Genomic DNA, 13,624 nt, shown 5'->3' with positions numbered 1-13,624 from the left:
CCCTATATTTTCAGGTAGAACTGAAAACTACCTGTATTTTAGTTTAAAACTGCCCCTAGATAATATTTTTCTATTGAGTGCTATATCTACCTATATATTGAGTGCTGTGGTAATCAGCTATCTGAAATCACGTTCTTTAATGTCTGCATTATCTATGGATCCTGTTTTGGCAACACATAAACACTTATCCTGCAGGTTTTGAAAAACAAAAAAATATATCTATGCTGTATTTTTTTTTTTTCCCTTCCCCTCCTCCTCATCTTGGCTACTCATACACACAGTTTATTAGCGGATGATCAGAAGTGCAGTCTGCTTATTCTGTAGAGCATCTCAATTTTAGTGCAGGGTTCTCTCAATTACAGTCAGTTGGAGATTTGCATTTTCACCATGCAGCATCATTTAACATGTATGGGCTTTCATACTGATATCTGTAATATGCTGCTTCAAAACAAAATATTCAACTTGGTTGTGTTCTAACTTAAGCAATTTTAAAGGTGTATAAGGGAAGACAGGAGTTGTATTTTGGTGCAAGTTAGAATGTGGTGTATAATTCACTGAGTGGGGTTTTTTGGCACAATCACAGGTGCAGATGACTGGTTGTCTGGGGTAAATTTCCAGCATTTTGAATGTTGACAACGTGTTTATTCTGTTGAACTGTACTCCTGGGGTTTCTTATGTTCACTGAAAAAAAGAAAAAAAATCCCTTTTACTAGAGTGCATACTACTTCCTGCTGGCAATATCTAATCAAATGATCATAATTCCACTTGGGTATAATAATAACTGTGGATCCCCTGTTACACTCTTGCAGATTAGAACTGAAAGCCCCAGTTGATTAATATAGGTTAAAGTTCAAGAGAAAGATGAATTACGCTAAATTTGAATTTAATGTAGTGGCTCAAAATGCATTTCATTGAGCTACTGGTTTGAAGTGATAAAATGAAAGTGGGCACAACCAAGAAAGTGGTGAGCATAATTTCACATGCAAATACCAGTGGGGCACTGATAGTCTTGGGAGTCTTATAGAAACTTGTTTTCTCATAAAAAGATGTCTGTCTGGTACCACACAACAAAGAGATTGAATAGGATTAATGTATTTGCCTGTGTTGGTTTGTTATTACTCCAGAGGTGGATGGAGTATTTTCAACAAACTATGCTTTTATTTGTGGTAATGTGTGAAACAAAATTGGTGGAAACATCTTCAGTTCTCATAGACTTATATGCCTGTTCAGTGTGTAGAGGCCTTTTTCTAAATGCTTGGGAAGGGAGGCATCACAAAACAAGTATCTAGACCCTGTGTTACGCTTGGACTCAAGTGAGGGCATGAACATGTTAGGAGAGAAACTTGACTCAGACTGGTCTTGTGCATTGATTTAAAACACAGAAATCAACACCCTATGGGATCCCAGATAACCTGATTATACCATAGCTAGTTAGTGTTGAGAATTTAGTTTCCCTTCCTTCTTCATGACTGTTATGTGTGAGCAGGTAGTGTTGTAGTTTAAAAACCAACCAACCAAACAAAACAACAACAACAAACCCTCGAATAATTGGAGGATGAATTAGGTGAACTGTGTCTTTGAGTGGTGGCTGGGGAGAATTAATGGATACTTTCTGGGTTTTTTTTGCTGTGATAGTCAGGTATGAACTTCAGCTAACAACTGCTTTATTTACTGATGATGCCACTGTCATAGAAATATTTTCTTGAAGTGAATTTTGAAAAGGATCCATAGCTCCCTTCTTTTGTGAACATAATGTTACAATGGTCTACCTGAATGGCTAGCATACCTGAATATTGTTCAGATGTTGGTGCAGTTAAGTAGCTAAAAGAACATGATTGTAATTTTGCATACAAAAGAATGCTCCAAATTGACTATTTCCTTAAAAATACCTTAGGATGGTCCTGTATTTTCTGGGAAAAAAGTATTTACTGAAGAATGCTGTCAAATTTGATTATTACAGTAAACATCTCCTTCAGAGCTTGTTCTTCAATATTATGTACAGAAGCACCAGTCTGACGTCTTATCTGATGTCACATAGCTTGCTGTTTGCATAGGTACTAGCAGATCTTAGACAAGTGAATGATTATGTACGTGAGGAGTGGTGTCAGTGTTAAAACTTCAATGACCATGTTGAAAACATGACTGCCCTGAAGAACGATTTAAACTGGCATGTTGTTATTCAAGCTCAAGGTATTACTTAAAAAAAAATTCTTTTAGGAATTACCATTCAGGACCAGCAAAATATTTATTGATTAACAGTACATTTAACAAACTTGTTGCCTACTGAACTTGGAAAGAACTGTTGTCTTTCCACAGAAAGCACAGCCACTTAACACGTGTGAGTGTACTTCCATGTAAATTTATCTGTGCAGCTCATTTTCTTCTGAAATAAACATGCAAGGGCAGAGAGTTGTTTCTCCTTTAGCGTAATAATACTGCATTACCATGTTTTATTAAATTGGTATGCATAGAAAATTCAATATCTCATAAGGTGTCTGATATGAGGAATGGATATGAAAATCATTGCTTGTAGTAAACTGTAATTCAGTAATTGAGTCAGCAAGAAAATAAAAGCTAGTGAAAAACATTTTGATTTGAATGGCATTGTGGTAGAAAAAAAAGAGTTTTATTAAATACGGGAATTTTAGAGTTTCACTGTTTAAGACCAAGATGTCATCTCTGTTAATAGGAGAAAAGCACTTAAGCAAAACAAATGAAGACTTCAGATGATGCATGCTTTTGTAGGGGTCTGGTGCTGTAAATGCTGATTACATGATTTATGGAAATGTGTTCTCTGTAGCATTAAAAGGGAGGATCTTTAATTTTTTTCAGTGCTGTGAAAAATGATTTGGTACTGACTACAGTATTGGCAGAATATTGCTCTGTTATAGCTTGTGATAAATGTCTCTGCCTCTTCCCCATCACCACCAATAGATGTTTCTGTCCTTAGAGAACATATGACTGACTCACTGATACAAAGGAGAGCAGGATGAAAAGATACATCACATTAAAGAATCTGACAGTGCAGACCTCTTAGATGTCTTTCTGTACATTCACACAGATGCGAGTCATACGTATGGGCAAGGTATTTTGTGATCTTTGTGAAGTTTCTGGCGTTTTTTCATGTTTTATATAAAGCAATGTATTTCATCCACACGTCTCTGATTAGCTTTGTCATATGCATGCTTGTTGTCTATTGTGTTTTGAGGGACCTAGGCAGCTTGTTGAGTTGAGGGACTGCTGTATCTTGGAGATGCTGCCTATCTGGTTTGGGTGAGGGGCTGGAACCCTTCCGAATTGAAGGGTTTTCAAGGTATCTTCGCTCATGTGCACATCCTCCCTGTAGTTTTCAGTGTCACAGTTGCTGTCCTTAGTGATGACACTGGTCAGTATGGGGTCAGCTCTCATGACTGTGGGCAATTTTAGTGGTGTTTAGCTGACTTGTATGTGATTGTTGCAGGGCCTGTGTGTTAAGGTATTGAAATGTGCCTGATCTGGTAAATAGTCTGTTTCTATCATGATTAGGACATTGTTAGAGAAAGACAGGGACAGTCATCTGCAAATACATTGGACAGTGTGGAAAGCACAAGAGTCCATTTGTGGACCTGTTCTGAATGCGTATGTGGAGTTTTCTCTTGTATTTTGTTTTCTAAATATCCTACTAATTGTGTGTGTGTGTATATACAGAGGGTTTTCCCTATATTTGGAGTACAAAAGGTGCATGCTTGGCTCAGTTGTCAGCTGGAGCCAACTTCCTTGGCTCAGTCTGCAAAGACCTGGATGTTTGGTTCATAAGGCCTCTGATTTTGCATGTGATGTTGGCCCATCATTGCCACTTTGATGTTGCTTTGTCTCATAAGCAGATGCTAGTAAATCTTCGTTTCACTGTTGTGAAGACTAGGATAGAAAAGCAAAAGTATTTCAGCTTGGCAGCTGTAGGGATGCTGTTGAAGCTAGGTATGAGAAAGGAGTCTTTCTGGTATTCTTAGCCTACGATGCCTTGGACTGTTAAGCTGCTCAGAGCTGTGGCCTGGAGATAGCAAAGCTCCTGACCAGGTATGAGGATCACGGAACCACAGAATGTCATGAGTTGGAAGGGACCCACAAGGATCATTGTGTCCAACTCCTGTCCCTGCGTATGACAACCCCAAAATTCACACCGTGTGTCTGATTCTAAGCATGAAGACCTGGGGCTAGCCAAGCCAGCCATCTTCCCCACCTGTCAAGGGAAAGCTAAAACATTTGCGCTGGGACACCAAGTCAGGACAGAGCTCTGAAATGCCAGCTTTGTGTTACTGCTGCAGCTTCTGGGAAACTCAGGGGACTGGGCAGGCTGGAGAGTGCTCTGTTTGTCACTTCTGCACACACAGGGCTGGCTGCTGCCCTGTAGTCCCTATCCTGCATATTTTGCAGCAACATCTATCTTGCCTCTTGCTGGGGCTGTGGTATAGGCAAGATTGGAAGGGAGAGAGGGGGAAAGATTGTTTTGCCACATATGTCAGTCTGTTTCTATAGGCAACTACCTGATTTGCTTATATGTGGAGCTGGCTCCAATACTGCATTGTCTTCCAGCTGTAAATTGGTGTTAAGGAATAACTGTAATCAGTTGAACATGCATTGTGAACTGCAAGTCCATGGATGTCTTGACAAGGAACCTTGCTGCAAATTGTACTCTAGAAAGTATGTAATTATTTATAATGATCTAGATCCCTTGAAGTCCAGACAGGTGATAGCTGGGCATGTCCCTTTGAGCAAGTGATTGCACACAGAGAAACCACTGGTGTACAGACTTGTGAAGCAGCTGTTTTCTGATGAGAGGAATGCAGAAACAACTGGATGTTGTTTCTGACTGGGCTGAAAAGGTGCAAGCAGGAGCAGCCTGGGCCTCTCACTCTTGGTCACTCCAGGTCACTTAAATAGACAGCGGCAGGAATTAAGGCTCTTTGAACTTTTGGCTCCTGTGCTGTTACTGCACTGTAAGTGACAGAGGATGCAACTGTGTGATTTTTTTTTTCGGTAGTTCATTTTAAAAGGTTGCACGGGAATATTTATAAAGCATAAAAATCTCCTAAGTTTAACAAGACATTAACAAAACAAACATACTTTTGAACACGCGTTTCCTGTAGGTTAAGTACTGTGTTCAGTTCTTGGTAAGTGTCAACATGGAATGAAGTAAACTCACACAAAGAGGGAACTTCCCTTCAGGTCAAGGCAAAGGCTTTTGAACAAAAAGCAATAAAATTATGAGTTAAGCAATGGCAATATTTGGGCAATGCATATTAATAGTGACATTCAATTATGTATAAAACACTATGAATATTTTTGCAAGTTACAACCAGAAAATTGTATTCCCATATAAAAGGAGTATTAAGGCTAAATTTAAAGCACTTATTAACTTAAATTGCTTGATGATAATCTTCAAAGCCACACTGGCAGCTAATCTTTACATTTACAGGATTATACTCTGTTCTTCCCCCATGCTACAAGACTTGTATGTATTTCTGTGCTCTGTATTGGGGTTGCAAAGGAGTTTTTTGTTTGGGGGAAGGGTTTATTTGGGCTGAGCAACATATGTATTTTTCTTCTCACTTTATTCTCAGCAATAGCTAAACCAGACGTGCTTGAAAGTTTGCAAAAGAACAGAGCCCAAGGCAGTTTTCTGGCATGGAAAACTTCAGCTTAAATAGATTTGATTTGACAGAAATAGGAGCAACTGAAGCGTAATTATGTGATGGGGATGTGTCAACAAATTCAACAGAAGGTGGTGCAGGAGCCACAATACTGAAGGAGAACATAATTTAGCTCTTGGGGGACTGTGTCTTCACATACACACTCCTCCCTTGCCAAACTTGAATGTCTTGAGCAATGCCATGCCCAACCCTGTGAGCCCAACTCAAAAATGTCTTTTTACACACGATCTACTGTGTCAGTGGGACAGCTACTGCTCTTCATGGGTTGTGTAACTGGATTGCAGGTGTCATGCAAATGAATATTAAGACCAACGTGAGAATTTGTTGTATGTGGTGGATGTGCGTCAATGCAGACTGGGTGGAGTTGTGTTGGCGTGTCGCTTGCTACGTGTGATATGGCAATCATTTCAATGTCTAGCAACAATAGGGATGCGTATGGACAAGAAACATTTTGTTCTTGAAGTGGAGGAGAAAATGGGTTGCTTTTAAATAGACACGATGCCCTTAATGAAAGATTTGGATGGAATAGCAGTAGTTATATGTAACAGATTTATATGTAATGTGAAAACTCCCTGAATTTCTGATATGCATTAGGGAAATAAAATAGCAGCTGTATTTTCCTGAGCCCAGATACTGAATGGGGCAGATCTATGGCTCTTTACTGGCGGGCTTCCTTCTTCTTTCTGTTTCAAAAAAACCCCAAAAAAACAACAAAAAACCCCAACAAAACAGAAAAACAAGTGAGGGAGGATGGGACACCACACCAAAAAATAACCCACCAAAACAAAATCAGCAACAACAAGCCACACAAAAACCCACCCAAAACCTGACAGCAATGCAGAAGGACCTGTGGAAGTGACAGCAAACTCCCACCTTCTGGATGTACCTCTTGACCTCCTGTAAAATTGCTTATGTGGAGCCTGATATTGTCTTAACACTTCAATAAGCTGTTGATCAAGTGTGAGACAGACCTTGGTAATGCTTTGAGAAAAGTTGTATTGTTTTGGCTGAGAAAACACCCCGGGGGACTCTAGCAGCAACCAGGAGATCTCTGCTTTCAGCCTGCTGCAACCACTCGATGTTCCTTGCTCATAGCGCAGCTTGGGCTGTGCTGCTGGCTTGTTGTCTCCCTTGCCCTGCTCCACAAGGCATCTGTTCTGCTCATGGCCCACCACCAGCTTCCCAGGAGTGCTTGGGGAGATACTGGAGAGAGCAGAACTTGGTTATGTGTGGACCTGGGTTTGTTCTCAGTAGACAGTGCTTTTGCTTCTCTGGCTGAGGATGAAGGACCGCTTGATCTGTCTCCTGAAGCTTATGTGTCTACAGTGGTAGGTGACTTTTCACTGACAGTCTCTCATTCTGGTAGGACTGGGAAGGCTGTGGAATAGGGTATAAATGAGGAATGGGCTGGGGCTCCAAGACAGGAAGAAGCACTGACAAAGGGTGAAGAAAGGAATGGGGATTTTGACACTAACCTTTGTAAAATTGCTGTGAATCTACTTGCTGCTGTTAGTCTAGTATGTATGTTAAGTATGTCTTCTAATTTATTATCTTGTTTAAAGAATTGGTAGGTAAAGAGGAAGACCTGAAACACCATAATAAGGTTCCAAAAAAGAAAATAAACAACAAACAATCATATAAGGTGTCACACTTTTATATATGCTACCATTTGTCTTACACAAGTGTGTGTTAGAATAATATGAATGTTCTCCCTGAATCCTTATTACACAGGATATCTCCCCTGGAGTGCAGGGCAGAAGTAAGATCTTTGAAGATGAGTTGCTATAACAACTACTGCCTGAGGCCCTGATGCTGACTGTATGGAAAATGTAGGATTTTATTCTTACATGAGGCTTTCAAGTATTGTGCAGAGCTCTGTACTGTATAGCTAGTTTTCGAAATGTACAGTCAAGCAAAAATTAAAATGCAGGGGGAAGGGTATGGTATGTCACAGATTTCTCTTTCCCTTCTACTTTTCTGGCACACTTCTCTCCTTTATTAACACATTGCTTGACATTGTGTAGTGTCTTTTAAAGAGATTGTATGACTAATTGACTGTTAGTTCATGAAAGTTTTCACCCTAAGTCTTTCTTTTGCCTGGAGGCAAGTGTTGGTACTGTTCTCCAGGATCTTGCCACTGACGTCTGGAAAATACCTCAGGGCTTCAAATATTTTCCACTGTGCAGTCTGTTGGGGCAAATGCTGGTGTGTTATAAGACCTTTAAATAACAAATATCTTCTGAGTTTTGGAAAGGAGTGCCCTGAGCACTGACTTCTGGCTGTACTCTGTTGCCTGCTGCATGGCCCCAAGGGCACTGACTAACTTTTACTAGTGAAGGTGCAGGAAGATGGATGTACATTTGCTTTTTAAAGCAAAAATGATGCTGTTTGAGACTTGTTGCTATGAATGTGCTTTGAATCTCAAGAGAAACACACAAGAGCTGAGCAACCTGGAAAGGGCTGATGTGCTCTGTCTGCTCAGCTGCACGATTGGAGGAAATTATCCCAGAGTTCTACAGTACTTCTGTGGTGGCCATATAATTGTTTTTTGAGAGGATCTTCCAAATACCTGTGTGTGATGTCAGATTAAAGTACAGGGCTCAGGCAACTATTGTACAAGAACTGTTCTTCTCCCCAGTTTACTTGGATTTTGTATGTTAGAATGATGGGAAAAATGTAATTCTTTGTGCCTGTGACACAGTGCACGTGTCCAGTGTAACTTTACTGTAGTGACTGGATATATCTCTGGAAAACAGCTGACATTGCTTTCTTATTGAGTCTACTTTCTCTATACCTTTCTGTAGTCATTGGTGGGTTTTTTTTCTTATGAGGGAGGGTATGCAGCTTTCTCTAGAGAGGTTTGTTGTGTGTGTGGTGTTTATTGTGGGGTTATTTTTTTTGTTTGGTTTGGTTTTTTTGAGTCTGTTAATGACTCAACTATGGTGATCTTCAGGTCAAGTTATTGCAGCTTTGCACCACATGGTAGCTGATGTGGTCCATAATGCTGGAGACCTGATTTGTTGAAGAGGATGCTGCACAGAATTCAGCATTGTTGATGTCTCTTTGCTTGTAATGCATTTGGCCTAATTCTGCACCTGCAGTAGCCATTTCAGAACAGCCCTACAACATGAAGCTCTATAGCTCCCATGGATACAAAGACCAGAGGTAAAAGAAAACAGTATGTTGTTGAGGATTGCTGCACCTGGCTGTGTGCTTGTATGTGCCTTAGCCTTTGATGTATCCCTGAAGTCTCCTTTCAAACAGTCCCACGCTGTCCACTCTGGTCACACTTCACCAAGAGCTAGTGGGGACTTGTGATGAGGAAGCGGTTGAAAGGAGCATGGTGAAGGAGCAGAACTTTGCATGAGGAAATGTTCAGGCTTGATATTCAGGAAATTGAGTCAGGCTGGAGTTGTCCCTGTATTCTGTGGTGCTTCTGTGCTTGCTGTGGAAACATGACACAGGGGAATGGAGTTTTTCTGCAGAGTTAATAGCTCAGCAGCCTTTGCGGGGACAAAGCCAGTGGAATAGTTGAGGTGCATTCCTCCCACTTACCCTGCTCTTTTTTTTTTTTTTTTTTTTTTTCATTTTTCCTGTAGCCTGTTATCTGAGCTTAATGTATGTACTACATTTGTATTGCCTCTCAAAAAATCAAAACATATTACTGCCTGGAAACTGTTAGGAGAAAAGTCATCTTCAAATCATTAGGAAATCTGCAGCCCTGGCAGAGGAGTTTGAGGCAGAAAGTGATATTTATGTGAAAGATTGTGGAATCATATTATATCCTCTCTAAAGCTCTAACTTTAAAGGAAATACAGATTTTCAATTTAGACAAGATGTGTGGTGATGGTGTTGTGTTTTCTTTGGTTTTTCCTTTTTTTGGGGGGGGAGAGGGTTTTGGTTGTGTTTTTTTTTTTTTGTTTTGTTTTTTTTTTTTTTTTTTTGTTTTGTTGGTTTTTTTTTAGGGTTTTTAGCTTTCTGATCCCTTGAGTTATCTTGAGACAGTTTTTTGCCTGGTTGTGCTCATACCTTCAAGGGAGTGTGTGCTGCTACATGAGTTTTGGCAGCACCTTGTGTTCATAGAGTTGGCTTTAGTCAGTTCTTATTTTCTGCACAGGCAGTATGGTAAATCCTTTGTTTTAACTAGACCTTGTGATGATAAATATCAGTTCCTTGTTCTGAAAATCAGAGCTTTCTCTCAAATGGCTTGATGCTCACTGGTTCCAAACAGGTACTTTCCCCTGCATGAAGATCTGTCAGATAACATACCAGTAAGTGCTTCATTTGCTGTTGTCATTCAAATTATTTATCCTTTACTGAACTGCAAAGCTCATGATGTATTTTAGAGGGGAGAATGAGTTACCAGCTTCAGAAACAATTCATGAGTATCTTGTGTGAGCAAGTTTATTTTCTTCCAGCACCATCATTTCCCTCACAGGTATCTTGAATAGAAGTTAGTAATGTACCCCCCCCTTTTTTTTGTTCTTTAATATATTGCTGTTCCATTTCCTGGCTGACTTTCTGACATCTTTCAAAGCTGTGGTCTGTTTGTATTCAATCTGTCTTTACCTTCTTTAGCAAATAATCTACAGCTTTAAAAAGCAATAAACTGCTAATAGCATAGTTCAGTGAATTATGAATTCGCATGAAAATAGAATTAAAGGTTTATTAATGCCAGGACATTATAAATGTTCTCAGTTGTCTTCGAGCCCTTTTACTTGTGCTGTCTCCTTTGTTAGTGTGTGGGTTGTAGTGTTTTGTGGTTTGGTTGTGTTGGGGTTTTTGTTGTTGTTGTTGTTATTAATTGATTTCAGGATTACAGTCTCTATTCTAATTCAATGGTGGTTGTGTATGATGAGTTTTATTACACAAAAGCTTCAAAGCTGCAACATCCAACTTGTCACTGGCTATGAGTTTATGGCCCAGATTCTTTGCTGATCATCTGGCACACTGGGAAGCCAGAAAGTCCTTCATGGGTTTGATTGTACTTGATACAAGGTATATGAGCATTTCAATACTTTAGCCTCCCAGTGTTGTATCTGAGAAGAGTAGACTGTACAAGTCACAGAACTATTCTTATAGAGGCTTCACATTTTTTTTTTTTTTTCTGTTGTTAATGTTAATGTATTTCTTAAGTTATGTCTTTGGTTATACCTAGTCCTGTGTATCCATCAGAAATTGACCTAAATTTGTGTTGTAATCTATACTGATATTCACAGGACTTGCTGGATTATATTTGGACAGACCAGGGAGGAAGGAACTTCAAATACTGCAAGGTATTAAAGCATAGTAACCTTGCGTATCTGCACTTAAAATTTAAGTATGCATGTTACTAGATGTAAACTAAGCAAAATTTGCAGGAGAGGAAAATAAACCCTACAGGCTTACTAATATCTGTTTTATGCGATGTCGTTTACATACTATCTGTAACTGTGGTGCAGCAGGATGGCTACTTCTACCAAATTGCAAGTCCAGTGTAACTACTGTTGAAATTATTAACAATAACTAATATGTCCACTCAGGATAGCTGGCAACATGCATGAAGGCTCAGAGCCTTGAATACCATTGATACCTTCGTGCTTACCTAGAAATTTTGAGATGTGCAAACAGTAATTGGTGTTTTTGTGATAAAACAGTGTTAAATTCACCTTTTTTTTTTTTTTTTTTTATAAGGCTTGTGGAAACCCAAAGAGGCAAAGATTAGGATAGTGGGCTATAAATGAGAATGCTTGGATGCTGTTCCTAGCTTCGCCCTGTTATTTTGGTTGAATGTTCCTGCATCCTAGGCTGCAACGTCCTAACTTCTAGCTTGTAGTGGTTGTACTTTTCTGAAATGAGATACTTGGGCAAAACTGTGAAAGAACAGCTCTTGTTGTTTTTAATTCTCTTATTCTTCTCAACTCCCTACTTACTTTTTCATGTCTCTTCCCTAGGTAAAATTTGGGAACGCAATGTAAGTAGCATTCTCCAGAATGCATGTGAAGTCTGGTCTGAATGTTGAAACATTGTCTTGCTCTGTGTTGCCGAATAGTTACACTTACAGTGTGCAGTGAACGCAGATGTTGTAGTAGTCCTGCTTTGGCAAAATATTTCTGTCAAAGTCCAAACAACTTTAACTTGTGATCATTCAGTACTAAAACCTTTCCATGAAGAAAGGTGAACCTTGAATCCTTAATTACCTTTTTGCTTGTCTTAAGACGTAGCGTATTTTGGATTTTTATTTTTCCTCTGGGCTTGACTTTAAAGGAGAAAATTCTCCTTTTTAAGGAGAAAATTCACTCTTTTACTCAACCTAAGGCATCTTAAACTAACAACATTTTCATGTGTTTCCCCTTAAGGAAAAACTAGTGGCTGAGGATGGAGACTTTTCTGTCAAGTTTATTGCACCTTTTCCTCATGTTATACCCAAAGTATGCAGTTTTGAAAAATGGAACTCCTTTCTCTTCACTTAAATGACTTTAACCTCCTTCTTTGCTAAACAGTCAAGTTGTCTCCTGTTTTCTAGCATCATCCCTACATTCTTTATCTTGATTTTTTTGAGTGATTTTGCACTTGTTTTGTCTGTACCCAGGATTCAGCAATGTAGCTAACAGCAAAGCACACATGCTGTGCACCTTCTGCTGCAGCCACAAGTCATCCTTCCTGCTAGTAGTTACTTCAGTGTTCTGAATGTCACTCAGGGCAAATGAATTTTTCTCTTTTGCCACTCTGATCTCCGTCTTTGCCTTTTAACCTTAATTAGTGTGGTCTTCCAGTTCTTTGATTACGTCCCCTTGAATATGGGTATTGAGTCTGTGCAGCAGGTGTGCAGCAGGTATCTCATATGTATTTTTGCACATGCAGCTGTATTTATTTGCTTGCCATGCTGAGTCCAAGAGTTATTAGCACTGACACATTCCATTTATTCTGTAGTTTTCCAGGGTGATGCAGCATCATCTTTTAGAAGTCACTGCTGACCTTCAGAAATTATTTTTAAAAGGGAGAAATGTGCAAATAGTTTTCAGACTCTCAGGAGGTAAAACCAGCAAGCTTGGCACAAACCTTTTCTCAATGACTTCTGGTGCTACTATATATAAAGGAAGGTATGAGTCATGCAATATACCTTTCTGTACATTTCTAGCTATCACACAGGCACAACTCTCTTGCATTGCCTGGGGTTTTTCCTCAGCTGTTTTAAGCTTCATACAGGCTACCAAACTGGAAGAGTCTTGGAGGAAATGTAAGCATATAGATGGTGTTTTCTTGAGAGAGAAAGATCCATCCTGGTGTTGTAACATATGTCTATACCTACACGTATTTCTCACTAGCAGTTGTAAAAGCTCAGCACTGCCTAAGTTAACCTGAAAAAGTAGCTGAGGTATATTTTCATTTTCAACTCCCCATGGGTATGTCTGTATTTCATCTGTAAGTGGTTTACCGTATTAAGCAAAGTGATATTCCATTAAAAACACTGGAGTTTGTTACCGGCAGTGCATTTGAACCTGGTGTATAACTTAAGATTTAGTACTTTCTAAGAAAGTACTGTGTGTTCTAAGACTAGACTAGTTTCTAAAAGATACTCTCAGAGGTGAGGAATGGTAAGATGTGGCTGTAGGGTTCACGTTAGATCTCAAGTGATGCTCTGTACAGAAGTCATGGGATTGTTCTTTGGCCCAAGTGCAAACAGTAGGTACCTTACTAAGACCTGTGTCAGACAGTCCCCAAAGGGCAAGGTTGGGGTGAAGGGTGTAAAATAAATGTAAGACTGTCATTTTACTAGCTCTAATCCAGGATGCATGCTTTTTCATCTGAATTCCTGGTGATAGCTAAATGAGATTTGCAGTGCAGACCAAATATTTTATGTTTAATCTAATTTCTCCTCCCCCTTAATGCATTTTAGTTAAAATTATTGTTTTAGCCTTTGACTAGAGTGAAGTCAGCTCACCATGACATGA

At 39.4% G+C, this 13,624-nt stretch overlaps 1 protein-coding gene across 7 annotated transcripts in view; it reads left to right on the top strand.

Moving 5' to 3' along the window:
• RPS6KA2 (ribosomal protein S6 kinase A2) overlaps positions 1-13,624 on the top strand; it is a 309,958-nt gene that overhangs the window by 50,274 nt on the left and 246,060 nt on the right. The window lies entirely within an intron of this gene.

Source organism: Columba livia, chromosome 3 (assembly GCF_036013475.1).
Source record: "Columba livia isolate bColLiv1 breed racing homer chromosome 3, bColLiv1.pat.W.v2, whole genome shotgun sequence".
Taxonomy (NCBI): Eukaryota; Metazoa; Chordata; class Aves; order Columbiformes; family Columbidae; genus Columba; species Columba livia.
The sequence above is the reverse complement of the archived record's forward strand: the minus strand, read 5'-3'. Positions and strand labels throughout refer to the sequence as shown.